Source organism: Hippocampus zosterae, chromosome 11 (assembly GCF_025434085.1).
Source record: "Hippocampus zosterae strain Florida chromosome 11, ASM2543408v3, whole genome shotgun sequence".
In the NCBI taxonomy this organism is placed as follows: domain Eukaryota; kingdom Metazoa; phylum Chordata; class Actinopteri; order Syngnathiformes; family Syngnathidae; genus Hippocampus; species Hippocampus zosterae.
In genome coordinates this window covers 6,822,701-6,843,865 of record NC_067461.1, presented here as the reverse complement: position 1 = coordinate 6,843,865, position 21,165 = coordinate 6,822,701, and the positions used below count along the sequence as shown (strand labels likewise).

General features: G+C 41.6%; 2 protein-coding genes across 6 annotated transcripts in view; both read left to right on the top strand.

Annotated features, from left to right (window-relative positions):
• The window catches only part of pno1 (partner of NOB1 homolog), a 139,477-nt gene that overhangs the window by 32,452 nt on the left and 85,860 nt on the right, over positions 1–21,165 (top strand). The gene's annotated exons all lie outside the window — the stretch shown is intronic.
• Positions 1–21,165, top strand: part of kcnq5a (potassium voltage-gated channel, KQT-like subfamily, member 5a) — a 53,091-nt gene that overhangs the window by 2,073 nt on the left and 29,853 nt on the right. The window lies entirely within an intron of this gene.

Sequence of the window (21,165 nt, the reverse complement as noted above, 5' to 3'; positions counted from 1 at the left end):
TCTAAAAGCAAGTGAAAAGGCTTATTTAAAAAAAATCTGGATAGTCAATTAAAAAATAAAAACACAAAGTATTAATTTTCAGGAATCACAGTAGAAAGGAAGCATGGCCGTATCAAATGTTTCCCCAGATTACATCAAAAAATTATCATGGATTCTGAATTCTACATTTCTAGCGTTGTCTTCACACTTTGTAAGTGATGAAGTGACAATCGTCAATCAACTGTTAACGGGTCACCCGACCACCTGTTTGTTACCCCCTCCTTGGTTTAACCATTCATTTGTCAGCTGCACTGCTGCCTCCTAAATGAATGAAACACTGGGACTACTGGATAACCATGCAGTTATGTCTTCAAGTGGAGCATGAGTAGAACAGGGATTTACAGTCAGAGCAAACTTATGATCTTCCAGCTGTGCCATGATGTAATTTCTTTGCCTTTCACACAGAACCTAGCAAAGACAGGACATTGCCGTGACCGTTTGCGTTTTCATACAGAAACACAGCATTTTGCCATCAGTTAACATTTCTAAAGAACATACAGTCAAGTTAAGCAGTTCAGTAAGAAGTAAGTTTGTCTTTTTTCTTCGTAATAAATTGTCAATGTATCTGATCCGAGGTATTGGTTTCAAGACTCGGTATTGGCACTGACAGATGACTCAGAAAGATTTGTGGATGCCAAAAAAAATAAAAAAATTATCAGGACATCCCTAATGTCCTCAAATAGTGGCCTCCACTCTTGTCCCCACCATGTCCAACTGGATGCATAATGTATCAAAATAAACAAACATGTTTGATTGATGCATGTTGAATGCACTGAGTTTTCTCTGCTCTTCCAGACTCTGTTATCACTGGTTGCAATTGTCTATTTAAACAAATACACAATTAATTCTTGAGGATTACATGTTTTATTACACCTTATGTACAGGACATTTGATGTAACGTACAGTAAATCCTCAAATAGTGGTATCGACTCTTGTAGAGACCGTTTCCCTAATTATTACTGGATCCTGCGAATGTACATTACCGGAACCGTATGTACATCAATGCCTGTGTTCTTGCCTCAACGAATCGCTGCATGCATTGTCCATTTGAAAAAAAAATTACCCCTCTTCCCTCAGGAAATGATATGTTGTATCCATATCATTTGATATTCTATCCTCAAACTGTGGCCTCTGCTCCCGTAGACACCATCCCTCAGATTATTGCTGAATGTGTCATGCATTTACAGAAATAAATGCCTCATCACCTCGGAAAAACACATGCTTCTCCCATCAACTGAACAATAGCGACCTCCGCTCGAGTAGATCCCATTCCCCAATTAATCAATGGATTCATCATCACTTTAGACAAAATAAACGGCTCAGCCGTGAGGAAAAAAAAAAAATTAACAGAAGAGCATTAATAGTAAAGCGACTCTATTTGAGGAAATGCGGTAATTAGACACAGATAACCTTTGCTTATGACAACCGGGATTGTCATAAGCAAACCGGGATCTGGCGGCATTTCACACTGTTTCCCCCAATGAAGTTGCACTTCCACAAACGAACAGCGCGCCAATTGGACCCCATCGCCGCCTCGGTTCACTTATGTAAGACTGGAAGCTCGCAGCACATGTGGAGGGGCTCTTAGAGAAGGTCAACAAGCTGTCAGCTGTGCAGGCTGAATGAAACATTAGCTCGGGCCTCCTCGCGTGACCATCCCGATGAGCTAGAGAGACAGAGAGAGAGTCGCTGAGTGGGAAAAGAAAAGTTCCGCCTCCGCTTTGGTGTGAAAGTGGCTGATTTTCATTGTCTGCCTGTCTGGAAAAACAACATGCACTTTCTATTAAGCGATTAGTCAAGTCACGGCTGAGGAAGTTGTGTCTTTCTGCTTGTAAACATGTCACACACTATTAGCCGATCGCAGCAGTGTAACAGCCTTCAAAATGGATGGAATTCCTTTTTTTTGCCAAATAATTTTATACAGGACATGCCCAAAGAGCAAAGTAAAAATATCAATAAAGTGAGTTTTACTAATTTATCAAAAATAAAACAAGATTTATTGCCACCACATGCACGTTATTTACAGTTGTACCTCAAAAGTGGGCTTAGTCTTCCTTGACCACGTTTATATTCAGGTTTAAAAAAAATCAATAAATAATAATAAAAAATGCAAAATAACCTGTGATGGCCATTATGAAGAAACATTTGAATATTAAAAAACATTAACTCCACTTGCTGCTCTGTATGTCATGCAAAAGCAAGCTCTGTCACACCCTTGAGTGGACTTTTAAAATCGAAATACTCTTAAAAATAATGTTTACTTGAATAATATTATTTAAAATGCCCTAAATATTCAGCTATAAAATATATTTCAATATAAATGGATAGATTGAGAATGAATGATGATTCACATTCATATAAATATGTGAAAAAATCATTTACCGCATCTCAACCTCCGACACACGAAGCACGACATCATATTTCTGCCGACAATAAATCAAATGATTCTGATGTCGTTAAGATTGCGCTGGTAGCGCCCGTAATGTAATGCATGTTGTCAACATATGTTGGCTCCCTTTTGCATTCAAATATCAGTGAGAGGAATGACGATAGCCAACATCCAGCTGATGCACACAACAACATGTGGAGAAAAGAGGAGCAGGACGGGAATGGGGGAGGAGGCGCTGAGCAGATGTAACGACTTAACCCATCGACCTCAGCTGTCCCGCCTGAGCAAATAAATATGTCCACATCCTGCTGCCCGCACATACAGTCCATACAGTTACTTGTATTCATGTGGACACATTACATCCAGTTGACACGGCAGCCACAGTAAAGAGAGTTAATACATCTTTTTTTTTTTCATTTTCAATAAATTCGCCAAAATGCTGTGAGAAGGATTTTCGCTTTGCCAGGTCACTGTAGTTTGTGTGGAATTAAGGGAAAAAAAATAATGAAGCCTATTTTGTTTTAAAATAAAATTAATTAATTAATCAACGACTGTACATAAACAAACATACGATATAATTCTGTTTTAAACTGTCTAAAAAATAAGATGATAAGAATTAAAATGGAATGAAACTGAAAAAAAAATCACATGTTTTAAAAAATTTATTATTTTTTATGTAGTTGTTAATTTTAATTTTACATTCAATTGCACTAACTTTGATATTAGCAGGCGGGGTACACCCTGAACTGGTTGCCAGCAAATCACGGGACACACATATAGACAAACAACTATTTGCGCTCACAATCACACCTAGGGCCAATTTACAGTGTTCCAATAATAATAATAATAATAATAATAATAATAATAATAATAATAATACATCACATTTGTAAGCGCCTTTCACAACACTCAAGGACACTGTACATCCAAGAACCTACCATACATGTTTTTGGTTCATCTAAATTGCGCCGATCAGCTGAAGCACTGTTACATGGTTGGAAAATATCTGCAGGTGTGTGCCGGTTTGCTGAGATCTTTCAGCTGTTCGTGGAAAAAAAAAACATTTCCAGTAACAAGCAAAACTTTCTTTTCCTTGTGTGTCTTTAAAAAAAAAAACTCAAAACGGCCCAGAGTCAGATGCTACACACATGTGTCACCCTCTCACGGAGACGCACACAAACACAAGAAAGTATGTGATTTATGAAAGAAATATTCACTTTGATCGTTCCGCTGTGTTGAAACAGATGCGGCAGTCTGTGTGTGTGGCTTATGTATCTGCGTGGAAGTGTGCGTGTGTGTTCTTAATCCATGTAAACACGCGGAGTCTTCATTGCATAGCTGCATAGATGGACTACTCACTACGATGTGAATATAAACATGAGCGATAAGGCCGGCTTTTTTTCTCTTTCTCTGCCAAATAGTGCTCCCATTGGGAAACAGGCAGCATGAACATCCGGCCGCTGAATGGGATGGCGTGAAAAAAAAAAGTGTGCGTGGGACAAACCATGCATGCAGAAATGACTTTCAGCCACAGTCACACGCTGTAAATGACACACAGTTTCCGGGCGATATACTTTTTCCAATTTGTATTATATATGATGAATCAATTTAGTTGATTTATGAATACAGTGGAAGTTGTACTATACTATGTACAGGAAGTGTGGAAGGTGGAGGGAATAATGCCAGAGATGTCTTAATTGGGCAGCTGTGGCTCAGTTGGTAGAGCGGGTCGTCCAGTGACCACATGTTTGCTGGTTTGAAACCTGGTTCTGACTGACCGCTGTCGAGGCATCCTTGGGCAATACAGCTGCTTTTGTGGGATTTTAACTATCCTTCGAAAATGTCCAAGGCAAACATCAGCATAGTGAGCGATCGCCCGACTGGTGAACACTTTTTCTGGGTGATACACATTTGCGTAAAACTATCAGAATGCCTCATGGCCCGAGGAGCGAAGGACGAGGACTCCGCGTAGACACATCCCGGTCGATATACACACATAAGACTCGTACGGTCGAGGTCCCTATTAGCCAATGGGATGCCAGGAAGATGCTTGGAAATAGCCAATGGCAGAGCAGCTATGAGCTATGTTGCGTTGAGGAAGCTCAGAGCTGCATACTGTATTTTTGATCTTTCGTGTCTTGAAATTTATTTCGTAACAAGAGGCAATATTTTCCATTTTGAGGCGTTTCGTAACGAGAAAGTTTCTTATGAAGAGTAAGTAGACTTACCCCTGGACCCGAATTTGCTCCCAGACGGGCTTGGTGACGCCTGGCGTGTTAACAGCTGCTCATTGGTGTATGGATGCCGTCTTCGCATTTGGGGAATGTCCTGAATGAGTTGTGTACTGGGAGTTTGAAGTCTGAAAATGTTTGAGTCTTGTCAAAAATTGTATTAGGAGGATGGAATCATGTAGAATTCTCTTAATTTGGGATTTTAGTTTGAAAAATTTGAGAATGGGAATAAAGACTGAGGTGTTATCGTTTGAATCGGTCACGAAAGTTTGCCACCACCCCTTTTTTTCCATTTTCCTTTTTCTTCTTTATTTTGTCTTTTCTTTTTTTCCCCCTTTTCCTTTTTCCATGTTTAGTCTTAATCAGAAGTGTCTCACTTCCCTCCGTGCACATATGCTATGCATCACCAAAGACACAATAGTTTGCTTTCATGTCTTTTTTTGTTATGTTTTCATTCCTTTTCATAACGGCACGGGGGTTTGGTTTGGTTTGGTTTGTTTGTTTATTAACACTCTTCTGACACAAATTTGCCAAGAATGTTACAATTCCCTTTCAAACATTGCCTGTACAGGTCCGTGACCATCATCCTAAGAGGTTGGACTGTATTTGTCATTTCCTTGTTTTCTTTTTGCTCACTATTTCACTCAAGTGTATCGACAGAATCGTACCTCCTGAGGTTCTGCCCCCAGGCATGAAAATTCAAACAACCTCAATGTTGTCAATGGCCTTGTTTGACGGTCGATGTAAAGAAAATGACATTTCAGACAGCGCGCTCCAATACCCTGCACAACAAAACCACCTATCTTCTTTTCACAGCAGCTCAGATTGGTGTGAATGGAAACGGCTCTTCCTCCCAATGTCTGTCATATGATCGGTAATCAGCTCCACTGGCTAGAAATCATGTTTGTCACGCAGGCTTTTATTTGGAAAGTTCCACAGATGTTTGAAAGATATGCGATAAAAAGAAATAACTTTGTCTTTGCTTATTCGGTGTATGATCTTAAGACTTTTCCATCCTTTTATCATGACCCTAGACTTTTTCACTTTTATGCTATCTTTTACATCACACTTTAATCATTCATTCATTCATCTTCCGAGCCGCTTGATCCTCACGAGGGTCGCGGGGGGTGCTGGAGCCTATCCCAGCTGTCATCGGGCAGTAGGCGGGGGACACCCTGAATCGGTTGCCAGCCAATCGCAGGGCACACAGAGACGAACAACCAACCACGCTCACACTCACACCTAGGGACAATTTAGAGCGTCCAATCAGCCTGCCATGCATGTTTTTGGAATGTGGGAGGAAACCGGAGCACCCGGAGAAAACCCACGCAGGCCCGGGGAGAACATGCAAACTCCACACAGGGAGGCCGGAGCTGGAATCGAACCCGGTACCTCTGCACTGTGAAGCCGACGTGCTAACCACTGGACTACCGGGCCGCCCACACTTTAATCATCACATTAAAAAAAAAAAAAAGTAACGGATATGTTACTATTCGATGCTACCCGTTTTCGATTCTATAGTCAGCACCATACTTGGCTTTCAGGAAACCCCAAAGGTCTTCAGAGACACTTTATATCACTATGCTACACTACACTGTTCTATGCTAGGTTCCAATTACAATTCTGTAGTCATCGTCAGTCCAGTGGTTAGCGTGTCGATCTCACAGTGCAGAGGTTGTGGGTTTGATCCCGGTTCCGGCCTTCCTGTGTGGAGTTTGCATGTTCTCCTCGTGCCTGCGTGGGTTTTTTCTGTGTTCACCAGTCTTTCCTCCCACATTCCCAAAACATGCATGTCAACTTGACATCACATCCTTTCCCAACTTGGCACTACGACACAAAAATGGATAGTTTTTGGTTCTGAAATGGATTTAATTAATCTGCAAGGCATTATAAAAATAAACTTCATTCATGTTTTTGTTGTAAATTGTTGTTTTGCATATCAAGCAATTGGCAGGTGTTTCAGAGAGAGAAAATGAACGTACCCAGGCTGCACCTTGGACACAGCAAGTGATTTGTCTTTATGAAATGCACTCATAGCACATTACAGCTACCAGATCCATTGCGGTTTCATGCAACACTTCTTTTTAAAGTGGCGCTAAACCTTGTTGCAAACCACAGATTCTTTCCATGGCTACTTTTTGCATGCGTTCTTGAGGAAGGTGCAGCTTCTCCTTGGTCTTGAAGTGTTTTTTTATTTTTATGTTTTACAGTCTCTGAGGAACCTTTTTCATTCATCTCCAAAGTTTCAGCCTTGCTTCGAGGCGGACGTTGAACACGACACCCTATATCTTATTCGGGGGAAGAATAGCTTTGTAATGCATGATTTCACAACCTATACTGAGCCGAGGCGCATATTTTACATTCCAAAAATCTTACATCATCCTATGGCTGGGCGATCAGGTCTAAAATTCATATTATTGTATAATTGAAAAGAAAAAAATATTTTTTTAAAATAAAAAATAATTAATAAAAGAGACATTATCATATACAGTAATAATAATAATAATATACTGTATATACATATGTATATCTATCCATCTATCTATATATATGTATATGTATATAGATATAGATGTATATAATTTGAATATTCTCGATAGGTCCCTAGCTAAACTAATTTATAAATATAAATGAATAACAGGAGGCAAAGATTTGTAAGTAATGGCTCCACACTGTGGAGGGACAATTGCAAAATGAGAACACTCGCAAGGAGGAGCTGCTGTAAACCACAACTCACACCTACATGCTCACCTTCAGAGAAAATAAACCAGCCAACCTGACTCCAGCTCTTGAACACGCGTCAAGTAGGACACGCCTCTAAAAGGCACACATTCGAAAATTTAGTCAAACGTACGGGTTTAACTCCTACCACTGTTCATGTGAGATGTCGCCAACCTGGTTGAAAAAAGAAGCATAGTTTATAGTTTTATTCAATCTCCAGCGTTCTGTTGCAGAATTCCGCGTGAGCTTCAGTTCGCTGCTGGTTTGCGTGTCGTCCGTCCATTAAACGTGTTGCGATAAGGTGTCAAAGAGGCAGGCGGCGGCGACATCAGTCACGAGTTGTGGTGAGAATTTGCGACAGAATGAGGATGATGATGATGACGGATGTGCTGTGACATGCGAGCAGGTCACGTAATAAGTCTGCACCCAGTGTGTGTCTGAGGAGGCAGTTAACAAACTTCAACCAAGTTTTTGACATATTTCCATTGCGTCACTTTTTGAGGTTATTTTTTTTACCTTTTGCTTTTGGTCCAAAGAGTTACATCTGTCTGTCTGTCGAACCTATCTACAACAGGATGAGCAACTCCAGTCCACACACACACACACACACACACACACAAACACACAAAGTCAAGATTCAAGTCAAGATAATTTGCCTAAATAAAGGGTCCCAAAATCAAATTTGCTTCAAGTCACATAGATGCTTGGTTCATTGATGGCCTGCATGCTGTATTTGACCTGGCCAAATACTGACTTGTTTTGTTCCCCTGAAAACGATTTTCAGCAAATCCATCCATCCATCCATCCGTTTTCCAATCCGCTTTATCCTCAAAAGGGCCGTGGGGGTTGCTGGAGCCTATTCCAGCTGTCTTCGGGCAGTAGGCGAGGGACACCCTGAACCAGTTGCCAGCCAATCACAGGGCACACAGAACAACCATCCGCGCTCACATTCACACCGAGGGACAATTTTGAGTGTTCAATCAGCCTGCCGTGCATGTTTTTGGAATGTGGGAGGAAACCGGAGTACCCGGAGAAAACCCACGCAGGCCCGGGGGAGAACATGCAAACTCGACACAGGAAGGCGGAGCTGGGATCGAACCCACGACCTCTGCACAGTGGGGTCAACGTGCTAACCACTCGTCCACCCGGCCGCCGATTTTAAGAAAATGACTTTCCAAAACTCAGTTGGACAGTTTGCCATTTTATTCAACTACCTTTCTTTTAAGATTGCATCAGGCAGCTTAGTCTGACCGTATACTTCTACGTTGTGCTGATATCGCAAAAAAACGTAACCCTTCGGGAATTGAGCAATTGAATATTTTAGTAGGTTATCCGTGTGCGCATGGATGTGTGTGTACACACACTGAAGCAAAAACATACAAGCCGGCCCTACCTAACACATTGTGAATTATTGATCACTGCTATTTGTCTCAGTTGGCGTTCTACTACCAATTCCAAGACGTGATACCATTTGAACGGCTGCTTGTTTTGTTTGTTTGTTTTTTTTCCATGTGATTCATGACCCCGCTTTCATGATGGGATGCAACCGAGTTCAGCAAGAGGAAATGATGAGGGAGGCGAAATACAGACCCTTCCTCTTGTGACGTTGGTTTATTTTTTGGGGGCGGGGGGACCTGCATTGCTTAACGTCATTGACGTTGTCATTATACTAAGAGTTCAAACTGTAACTATATGAGGGTTATATCACTTCTGAGCCTGACATCACTCACTTGACCACGCCCCCTTAAAGCTACACACCCAACACTAATACTACAGCACGTTTAAGCCCGTATTTTTTTGGGTGAATTTTTCACCACGGTTCGTTCAAGGTCATTAACGATCGTGTAGACATGTTCAAAATAAAATAATGAAAACTAGACATTCAGCACCAGTGGCTATTTGGCTAATATGAAATATCACTATCGCCGAGCACTTTTTTCCAACTTCAAAGTGTCATGCTTAACCTTTGTTGACATTCAAACCCGTTATTTTGAACTTCAATTTATTTTGAACAAAGACGAAAACTCAGGGAAGTGACATTTTTATTTTGCAGTTTCAGCCCCCCCCCACCCCCAAAAACCTTTATAAAGAAATCCTAAATTTGGAGTTTGTGTTTTCATTTGAAATTTACTCTTTTTCAGAGTGACTATTCTGCCTTTTGTCAGAAATAAACAAAAGGTCGTTCTTGAAATGAACTGTCATTGGTTTAATAGATAATTTATGAAACACACTCATGGTATCAGTTAATTGGTATTAATGAGTCGTCAAGAGTGGAGTGCTATCACCTTAAATTGAACCAAATTAATAACATCTGCCAGTGTTGCCACTAGCAACCAGAGTTTTGACAGGAATTGGCCTCTCATGTTTGACACTGGAAGCCTGGCGTTTTTGCATGCGCGTGTGTGTACGTGTGAGTGTGCGTGTTTGCATTTGTGTGTGTGTGTGTGTGCGCACGCGCGCGTGGATGCATGCGTCTCGGCATCCAAGGGTGATGGCGAACAAGCCACAAGGAGAGAGAATGTCCCTGTGAATGAAAGTGTGGGAGACACTTTCTCTGGCTCCATGTGCACGTTGTGTCCGTGCATATGCGTGCGTATGTGTGTGTTTGTAGGCGTTGGGCCTCGTCCATTGACGGGAGTCGGTTCTAATGTGGAGTGAGGCTCTATTTTGTCAAAGTAAGCCTTCTCCCAGGCCTGCAGCCAACAGAGCGAACGGCCTGACACAACAGGACAGCTGGCTGTTTGGATAGTATCGCACCTCCCTACTCTGTGTGTTTGTGTGTGTGTGTGCGTGTGCGTGCGTGTGTGTGTGTGAACCATGTAAACTCTGATTCAACCAAAATAGAAGCAGGTCACCATTGAGGGGTTTAGAAGTATATGTATTAGGATTAGGATTTTTCAGTACAGTAACCACATGGAACATATTAGGTAAGGGTCATGTCCACTTTGTAAACACTGAGCGGCTCACTTCAAATGTTGTTTGTATTCTCATAGTTTAATAAGTCACCCTGTCCTAACTGTTACACTTATCCGCCTGGTTCCTTCCCCCCCCCAACCCCGTGTTGCGCCAGCATGATGAATACGTGTTTACATCAATTGCATCATGTGATGCAAAGCCCAATGGTAACTAATCACTGCGCTGCCTAAAACGTCATAAGAAGTGTTTTGTAATTAAGCTCATCGTGAGGATTGTTGGCATATTTATCCAGCGTTGCACCGCACGATGTTTGGCAAGCTTCGTCACCATTATAATTTTAGTCCCCATCCTGACATAAAATGGGCGGTCATCAGTGCACACGTCCTGTTCGAGGAGCTCGCGTTGCACACTTCCTTAGCGTCCCCTCCCTTCGTCATATGGTGCGATGCTGTGCTGTGCACTTCCCGCTCCAATTGCTCCAAATATCTTTTTTTTTTTTCTTTTTCATCTTTCCTCTTCCCCGGCATGTTTGCCGAGAATGCAAGCAGCTGTGCAAGGAGATGACCACCTCAGGACTGGAAGCCCACATAAAAAATGCATTAGCTCTGCATGCTGCTTATATTCAGCTGCGTCTGAGTCAGCATCGAATTGATTCTGATCCCACTTTGATTTGTTGGGCAAAATTTCCAATTCAGATCAATTATACGTTGGAATTATTGTTTCCAAAGTCCAAACCGTCAACATGGTCAACATGTTTTGTGTCTGTGGCGTGCTTGGTGAAAATTCCCCAAAGATAAAGAAAGACTGTTTCCCCCAGCCCCCAAGATTGAGTACCACCTGACACTGCGGTCACCTTTTCTGTCCACCGCATCTTGAAGGCATCTCATTCCTCGTTGCAGTTTCAACTGAGGTGTTTCGCAACGATCATGATGTCGCCTCAACTCCTTACCGTTTTTTCACAAACGTCACAATCTTTTGTGGCTTGCTGTTTTATTGTTATTTTATGTTCAATGTTCTGTAAAGCGCCTTGTTACGACTTCAGCTGTTGAGAAAGCGCTCTACAAATAAAGATATACGTAGTTATGTATGTATGGTCGAGTATTGGATGCAATACATTTTTCATTGTTTGTCCCCTTCAAGTGTAATTAATTGTCTTGACTACAATGACAAATGAGGAGCCGTAAAAACTTGCGGCTCTCATTTGACCAAACCCCGACCCACGGACCGTGGGTCATTTGTTACCGGGCCACACAGAAAGAATAAAGAACTTAACATTACTTCCGTTTTATTTATTTCTGAATCCGAAATATGTTTTATTTTGAAAAATTACCGGATTCTCTGTTTCATCCGTCTACTGTATGTCTCTCTTGATGCAGGTCAAGGAGCGCATCACGTGATAGGTTACCGCTAAAATGAAACCCAGGAGCGAGCAAATTGAATAAAAAACAAACGTCTTTGGAAAGGTTCTTTGGGACGATGAAAAGGCCCAGCCAGGAGACAGAAGAGCTCACGACTTTCAAAAAAAAGAAGGCTGCACTTAAACGACAGTATCAGGAGTCCTACTTAAAATACAGATTTATCTCAACGAGAGATTCCCACGCACCAAGCCCACTCTGCATAATATGCCGCGATGGTGAATCGTATTTTTCATGCACTTTGTATTTACGGTTTATCTTATTTTAAAGGCACGTTTAAATGTTACCATAGCGACTACAGAGTGTTGCGGTCACATAGGATGTTCCTCGTGTCATGCTTTGTGTGTGTGTGTTTTTTATTTTATTATTATTATATTTCGAAAATACCACAGTTTTCATGCAGGTCATATCGTATTATTTTGTTGTATTTATCCGCTCCACCTTAAAGGCCGGTCCCTGAAAATATCGTCTGACATTAAGCCGTTCCGTGGGTCAAAAAAGCTTGGGGACAAAGTGAGCTAAAAGGAAGCTAATTTAACATTGCACCTCTTTACCTCATGCTCCTTTTTGTCACCACTGGATGCGTTGAGAAATGTCCTAATGAATTTCAAATCCAAGTACTCCCAAATGTGTTCCCAAATGTATGCTGTAGTGTGAATAACACAAAGTAGTAAAAACGGTGATCTATCGTCATCTATCGTGACTCTTTTTGCACCGGTAAATCTTCTTTTTCTCTCATCACCATCGTCCTGTCCTCTCTAAATGAACTGTCACAAGAAAAAAAAAAGCCAAAATAAAAAAGCCCCAAACACCGAGGTACTTTAAATGGTTGATGCTTAGGGGGACTACAAGGAACACTTAACAACCCTAATAGTTCCCTTGACATCCATTGTTCAGTGATATAAGAGTGGTCTGCAGCAGACTCATATACTGCAATCATTTATTATTCATTTCTTTTTCGACCCAGCTCTGCTTTTAAGGACGACTTTAATACTGTGGCTGGCACTATACTGATTTCATATAACAGGTTTCATTCTTCAGTGTTGCCTAATGCAATCCAGCGTAGCCAAGTAGGGGCAATATAATGCGCACGCGAGAATAGCAACCTTAGACGGGCACATGACTTTTTTTAACTTTCCATGGAAAGTTGAACCAGTGATGTAAATTTTCCGTTCGAATGAAAGGGACTGGATAGGAAGCAAAAAAAAAAAAACCCAGTGAGGGGTCATTTGTACAAACATTCCTTACTAATAAATGTCTGTAATGAAACACCAAAAAACATTAAAGAAATTTGACTACGTTCCCCTTCACAAAATGTCCTACCCCTTTTTGACACCCTGTTCATTCCGATGGAAAATTTTCATTTGGTTCCATTTTTCCTCTTGAGGTGGCTGTTTGTTATCCTTCCAACATCTGAATCACCTTTTGGAGGCCTCAAAATGCCCGAAAACTCAGCAAATTTGACAAGCACTTGTATCGAGGTGAATATGTATTTATTTGAAGCATAGGTGTCAAACTCAGGTCCTGGAGGGCCGCTGTCCTTCATGTTTTCCAAGTCTCCCTGTTGCAACACACCTGATTCAAATGAACAGGTTCAATGTCAGTCTTCCGCAGAGCTTGCTGATGATCTGATCATTTGAATCAGTTGTGTTGCAAAGGGAGACTTGGAAAACATGCAGGACAGCGGGCCCGCCAGTACCTGAGTTTGACACCCCTGATTTGAAGGGTCGCCAACACAACCCCTCAAAATCCACTCAGTGGCTCCCCCCTTGAAAACTTGGGAAAAAAAGTCCAGGTAGAACACCCGTTTCACCGAATGACCCAAAATCGGATGGTTATATATCATAACAGCAGAACAGAAAAAAAAGGCTAAACTCTTAAGTACCCATGTCCAGAATTTAACCGGAAACTGTCCATTTTGGTTTGAAGCCATTATTTTGGGTACCGGTACATTCTAGAGCTTGTACTTTGATAAACTCCTGCTTAAGAAATTGCTCAACCAGCTATCATAGGTCGATGGACGTTGCTAAACTGTCAACATTTTTTGCTCACGTTATTGGTCACGTTATTTTGGAGAGAAAAAAAAACATCATTCCAAATCGGCAGCCAGCAGAAACGTGACAGAGTCAAAAATGAGCCGAAGTTCATTGATTTTCCATGATCACACACGCGCGGCAACGCAGATAGGCGAGCAGCGACAGCGCTTGACAAATGTCTCCCCCCCTGCCTCCCATTGCCTGACCTTGTTAAGTAAAGCCAGGAGGAGGCGACGTTCCCTGGATGAATTACGGCCACGTTGACGATGCGTTCAGCCTGACTACATTAAAAAAGGAACACGAGACCTGGTCCTCCAGAATTGTCTTCCACCCAGATTGGATGGACAGTAATGGATGGATCGTTTTTAATGGCCGTACAGTGGTGCCGTGCGATACTACATATCGATATCGAGTCACGAGTGGGCCAGTTTTGCCATTACTGATAACGAAATAGATACTTTTGTATATTTTGAGCTTGTACTCATAAACTGTAAATTAAAAAAATGATTAAAAAAATTCTTCCAACATCGTACTTTTTCAAAATAAAATATAAATCGGCAGATTAAATACAGTGCACTCCGCTTAATAGAACACCGGTTAATAGAGTAATCCGCTTAATAGAGCAAAAGGCTCTGGAACCGATTTGCCTAATGCAATTTCCTATAAAGATACTCCGCTTAGTAGAACATATCTCCGCTTAATAGAACATGCCGTAAGCAATGAACATTGTAAACTAGTGGTTTTCGAAGTGTAGCTATCGCGAGAAGTGGAGCTATCGCGATACTGTACCACTATCGCGAGAAAACGCGGTAGTTCTAGCCGTATACAGTAACAGGTAGCACGCTCACTCCACACATAGACACACGCACGTCACAATCGCTTCAACTTCATTCAAGAGACGAGGGCTATCACCTGCGGATAAGAAGGACATACTCAGACGATACGATGCATTGCCGGATTCTCAGAAGGTACGCCCACGGTTTCCAGGACTTCCCTCTTTTCCAGCGCATTGAGAGGGAAGTCAACCGCAAAATTACGGACTCCTGTTTCCAGACAAAAGTAACGAATTTTTTCTCGTGATTTGAGATGTTAGACTGAAGTTGATTAAAGTTGTTGTTTTGTTGTTTGATTAAAGATATGGACGTCCACAGTCGAAATATCTCTTCTAACTCGTCAGCAGGGGGTTTTCTGCGTGCATAACTTGGTCGTCGACGTGTCTGAAGGTGTACCTAATAAAGTGTCTCCGGTTAATAGAAACCCCGCTTAGTAGAACAGAAGCACTTCGGCCCAATGGTGTTCTATTAAGCGGAGTGCACTGTATTTTGGGGTTTTTTTTGGGGGGGGGGGGGGGGGGTTTGAGCAATCTAAAGCACAAGTCTCAAACTCAAGGCCCGGGGGCAAGATCTGGCCCGCCACATCATTTTATGTGGCCTACAAAAGCAAATCATGCGTGTCAACTTCCATGATCCTTGCTAAAATCTGTAACGAAATTGTCAAATTGTCACGTGTAATAAATAACATTGAGATTTTGCAATCATTTTGTTACCCTGGTAACACTCACTCAAACAATAATTGAAAAACTATTATCATTGATTTGTCTGATTTCAAAACTGGCAATCCATCAATTTCTTGTGTACAAGTAAGAATATATAAACATTTATTTAGTTTCGCTGTCGTAATGGCCCTCGAGGGAAGACATAACCTCAAAGTGGCCCGCGACAAAAATGAGTTTGGCACCTCTGATCCAAGGTGAGGATAGTCAAGTCCCTTTGACTAATCATTATTGCGAGTTTTTCACTTGTCAACTCGCTATCCGCACAACTTTTTGCTTCAGGCTCACTTTCCCCACCATAGACAATCGAAATTGTCAAAGTCCAACTTATTACGTGTCAAAGTCTAACTTATTCCGCCTACTCGCGGACCACTTTGCTGCTACCTCATGGCTGACATCGAGCGCATAAAGTTGCTGCTAAACGATTGTTACCGCTAAATTGATTTGAGGCCCAACACCTTAAGGGCCATCCAGCTTTCTCCACCCCCCCACCCTCGTGCCCTTTACGTTAGCATGCATTATTGATCGGAATGATGGCAAAAGGACTCACGCCTCCTTCCTGGTGATTAGGGCCGGCGCTAATTGTTGGGCTCACGCACACAGCCTCAGACGCACGCACACACAATCGCTTCTCTTGCAAACATTCAGCCGCGATTTGCAAACCGTCTATCCGTCAAGGTCTGAAGCTCCTCGCTGTTGCCACGACAACGAGCAACACTCTGGCGAACCTCGTCGTAGAGGGGCTGAGGATTGATTAGCGTCTAGCATGCGTGTGTGTGTGTGTTTGTGTGTGTGTGCGCGCCAAGTAGAGCAAACAACACGGCAGATCGATGCGCAGGCCGACACACCTGAAGCAGGACACCCTCCAAGTTTGTCTGGTCAGCTTTTCACGACCTCCGCTCATTAAATGGCCGACACATTCCTCCTTCTATGCTCCTTTCATTACGAATTCATTCATTCTTCATGCGTATTCATCTACATCAATTTGACAAACTGGGTAGGTTGTTTTTAGGCAGCTCATCTATTTGTTTGACACTGTGACGGCATCGCATCTTCCATACGAGGTATAGTGAACCCTTGACTATCTTGGGGATACGTTCTGGATAATCTGCACTATAACGTACAGAGACCATATACTGTTAAAAAAAAAGCCAATGTTTTTCATGTAACTATAACACATTTAAAGAATTCCTTAACGGCAAATCCCGAAAGGACAGTCATACCTCTACGTATGAAATTAATATGTTTTGGAAGAAATTTCTGAACTAGAAACTTTTATAAGTAGAGACGCGTTTTCGAGGTAAATGCCCTAATTCGTTCCATGGCCCTGTCTTCTGCTTGGCTCTCGACGAAGGCGGACGCTTTTTTGCACTGCTCCTGCCCTCACCCCACCCTTTCCTTGCTCGCCACTTAGTCTTTGTGCTGTCTTTGCCTAACTTTTTCCTAGCCTCCTATCGTATTTTTCATCCAAAGAACTAACCATGGAATTAGTTGGCTGGTCTCTCGATGTAATCGACAAATTTTGTAGCTCGTTCATTAGCATGCATTTGTTAGCTAACGAACCATCACTTGAAGGACATCTCCAAACCTGAGAGTTCTGAAATGTTTGATTGGTAGAATGAAAAAGTGGACATGAAACATGAAATTCCATAAACATGCAGTTGGGGTATAAGGCGAGGTTCAATACCACAACTCGGCCGCACTTTGTCATCGTTAAATGGAGCCCGCTAATGTTCACGGCACGCTGTGTAAATGTTAATTATATATTGAACATCTGCTAATGCCTCGCGGCCCACATAAACACACACCTCTGCAGAGGTGTTATTAATTGCGCTGGCAGAGGCTGAGACTCCTCCCCACCCCCCATTTTCATGCGTAAAAATTGAACACATTTTTTCTCGATGACACGTCACAAGCGTAGAAATTTTGTTCATCAATATAATGTTAATTACAAAGTTCAACATGTACTCGGTGTGCTTGCCAGACGAGTTACATGAAGGAGAGCTGGGATAACACCTTGGACTGGCCGTAAGCCAATCGTTGGGCGCACAAGACTAACAACCATTCACACTCATATTGAAGAATGGAATGTTGGCTGAATAAATCAGATAGTTGCCAGTATAAGCTTAATTAGGAACACCGCTAGAAATGATTTGGGTAGGACAGTTGTAGCTTAGGGCTGAATATCATCACATAATTTTTACAAGGTGATTTTATGTGACAAAAAGAATAGAGAATGAAAGAATAAAACATTCAGCGTGCAGGGATGAGCAAGCATGGGGCTGTGATGGTAGATTTGAGGAGTTGAATTTTGGTAGCTGAATAGATACAAAGTTTTGAAATCAGTGAATTACTAATTGTGATTTAAATATCAATCAAAATAATGGTGATAAGTATATTTATACAGTATATTTTTTCTATAATCCTCCAGCCCTAGTCAAACTCGTTTGGATTTCGTGTCACCTGATGCAGTTGACGAGAATTAAATATGTATTCATTGTGCTTCTGAAGGGAGCTACAAAGAGGCTCTTAGGTTTCCGGAAAGCTCTGGACAGAATTGGACACCAGAAAGAGAATTGACCAAAAAAAAAGGTTTAACAAAAATACGTTACAAGACCAAGAAAGTTTAAGCAAGAACGCAAGTACAACACTAGGAAGACAACCAAAAAACGCTTGCAAATCAGGCAATGATAAAAACGCTGGTACAACACTAGGAAAACTTCCTAGTTACAGCATGTGGTTGTCAGGCAGACATGTTAACCGGTATGTCACTATGCTGCCAATAGTAAAATGTAAAAATGATAAAACACGTATAGTAGCCTTTGACAGTGGAAAACGAATGAACAAATATGATCACGCGTCATTCAAGGGTGTCTAGTATTAATCGAGCGATTTATTAGACTGTAATGAATGTCCAAGTGGAAGGAAAAACGTCTTTTCCGTGTTGTGTGACGTCAACTGGACTAACAAACATCTTGTCATCAAGGCGTGAGTCGCTGGCGCTTTGATTGCGCTGGCAGCATCATCATCATCATCATCATCATCGTCCAATCAAATCAACCGTGCGCTTAGTGCATAAGACAGGAACCAAATAGGCAGATCACCAGGGCCTCCTCTTGTACTTATTGGGAAGTTCTATGGCGGCATCCTTCTACTTTCCGTCTGGCTGGCCGGCACTTGATGTGCTTTTAGGAATATGAAGGCCGCTCCAAAGTTCCCTCTCGGGGAATACGCCGTGTTCCCTCGAAGCATCTCAACAATGCATCACATCGTTGACTCTTCTTTAGACATCATTTAGAGACGGTACTTTATTGCTATTTGGTGCTCGTATATGATTTTTGGAATGTCTAGTTACATAGAAATTGATACTTTTAGTTTCAAGCCTCGCTTGGTTCATTTTTAAAAAAAAATTTGCTTTGTGTTTTGCAAGACAAAATTTGGCTAGTATAGGTTGTGGATTAGTTGGTGAGTAATTTGGTTGTTTTGTTGGGAAAAAACTAAACTGCCCCAAATTCCCTAATATTGTCAATTAATAACCCCTTCCTCCCAACATTCGTAATATTGACTCTCTTTCCTTATTCAAAACCCAGCTCAAAACCCACCTATTCAGACTTGCCTACCCGCCTTAAATCTTCCTTTCTTTATTTATTATTTTATCTGTGTTTTACTATTGGTCTTGGCTGTACAGTGTCCTTGAGTGTTGTGAAAGGCGCTTACAAATGTGATGTATTATTATTATTATTATAACACCGTATGGTCCTTGAGTGCAGTGCTTCCTTGACTTACAAGTGACACAACTTAGTTTATTGAGGCACTAAAGAGGGGAAAAAGAAATTATGATACACATTTTTAAATGTGCAACAATTTAGTCATCATAAAATGAGTCAAACTCCATGGCTTGGTTAGTCCATATACAAGAGTGAGGATAACTCTGCACCTAGTCCAATAAATAAATGACTGCTTTACAACATAAATGGCTCCATGATAGTTTTTCTACAGGCTCCTTTTTTTGGTTTTACACAACCCTCACCCCCAAAACAAACAACAACAAACAAAAGGAACCGGCTTTAAACAACGGGAGCCACAAAAAACAAAGAAAACAAAAATGTATTGATTTCTTCATTGTTTATGTCAAACCTTAGCGCCTCTAAGATTCTTGAATTATCACACTAGCATTTTTTCGAAAACGTCCCAAAAAGATCCATCACGTTAACAGAATAGCATCCGACAGAATGCTGCACCCTCACCCAACGTCAATGGATTCTTCTATGTACCAAGTTTTACCCCATAGCTCGAAGCTTTGTAGAAATCAGTTGAGTAGTTTTTGCTCCACTGTGCCAAAAAAAACACCAGTTAAAAAAAAAAAAAAAATTATTGCTGTGACGTTACCATCCTGCCGCATTCCCGCTGTGTCTGCGGGCCCATTGATTTACATTGAAATGCTCTCCCACACGGTGTAAGTCAATCACATTTACTCTCACAGCGCGTGCGAACATCTGACTCACGAGCACGGCTGAACTGAAGTAAATTCACCAAAGAGCAATCGAGGCAGAACTGCAAATTGATCGGGTAGTCGGCTATTTGTCGACCACAAGGGTTAGGTTGCTCACCATTCATTTTTTTTTCCTTCAGGGTGATGGAATGTGGAGCCAAATTCGGAAGAAAATACACATAACCACAACCCCCCCACCCCCACACCACCACCACCACCACCATCCCCAAAAAAGAGCTACTACGGCAGCAAATCTAATTTAGAGGATGGACTAGCTATGAGTTGGGCATCTTGTTCCGCTTTCCAGCCAATGATGCACAAATAAGACCATCAATACTCATAAATGTTGACCCCAATCATCATAATGGCTCTGATGGAAGCTTTCTTCTTCTTCTTCCTGGAGCTACTCTAATCGGCATCTCCATCTCACACATACACCGGCATGCACACACGAGCACACGAACAAATACATTTCGTACCTCTGTGGTAGGTTGCTATCATTTTTTTTTCTGTTTCTGCACGCAGTCCAATTTTGTGAAAGAAGGTAGCGTTATTCATCAAGTGGGATGTTGCACAATGATAGAAAGTCAAGAACACACACACACACACACACAATCTAAAGGGTCCTTAAATGGACCAGTCAAAATAAAAAAACAGAGACAACAAAACTGTCACCACAAAATAATTCGAAATCACACACATATAGTCTAACAAGGTCCTCAAGTGCACCAGTCCATAGAGACAAACATATCGAACAGAGTCTGTAGGTGGGCCTGTTAAAATGTCCCCACAAAGACAAATGTCACCACATTAAAGGTAGGACGTTAAGTAACAATAGGAAGACAAAAACACCCAGTCTAAAAGTGCTGATGTGTTCTTACTATGAGTCCTCACAATAAAGTTTGGCTGTCAGTTGTGGGGGGCAGACAATTAGAGGAAGACAAGAAGAGACACATACATTGTCTAAAAGAGGCTAAATGTCCCCGCAAAGACAAATAAATGTCCTCCCAAATAAAGTGTGGTTTTAAGGGTTGTGCAATGTATTGATAGGAAGACAAGAACACCAACACAGTTTATTATGATGCTTATTGGGCCAGTCACAATGTCCCCGCAAACAAGGGAGGGCGTCAAGAGTTGTGCCATACAAAAATAGAAAAATAAGAACACACACACTGTTTAAAACAGTCAGTAGTGGACCTGTTTCAAATGTCCCCACAAAGAAAAACATGTCCCCACAATGAAGGTGTTGGGCGTCTTGGGTGAAACTACATGGAGATAGGAAGAGAATAACACACACACACACACAGAATGATAATACAGCAAAATGGGAGCTGGCTGCACAGGGCCAAAGATTGATAGTGAAATTCATCAAGA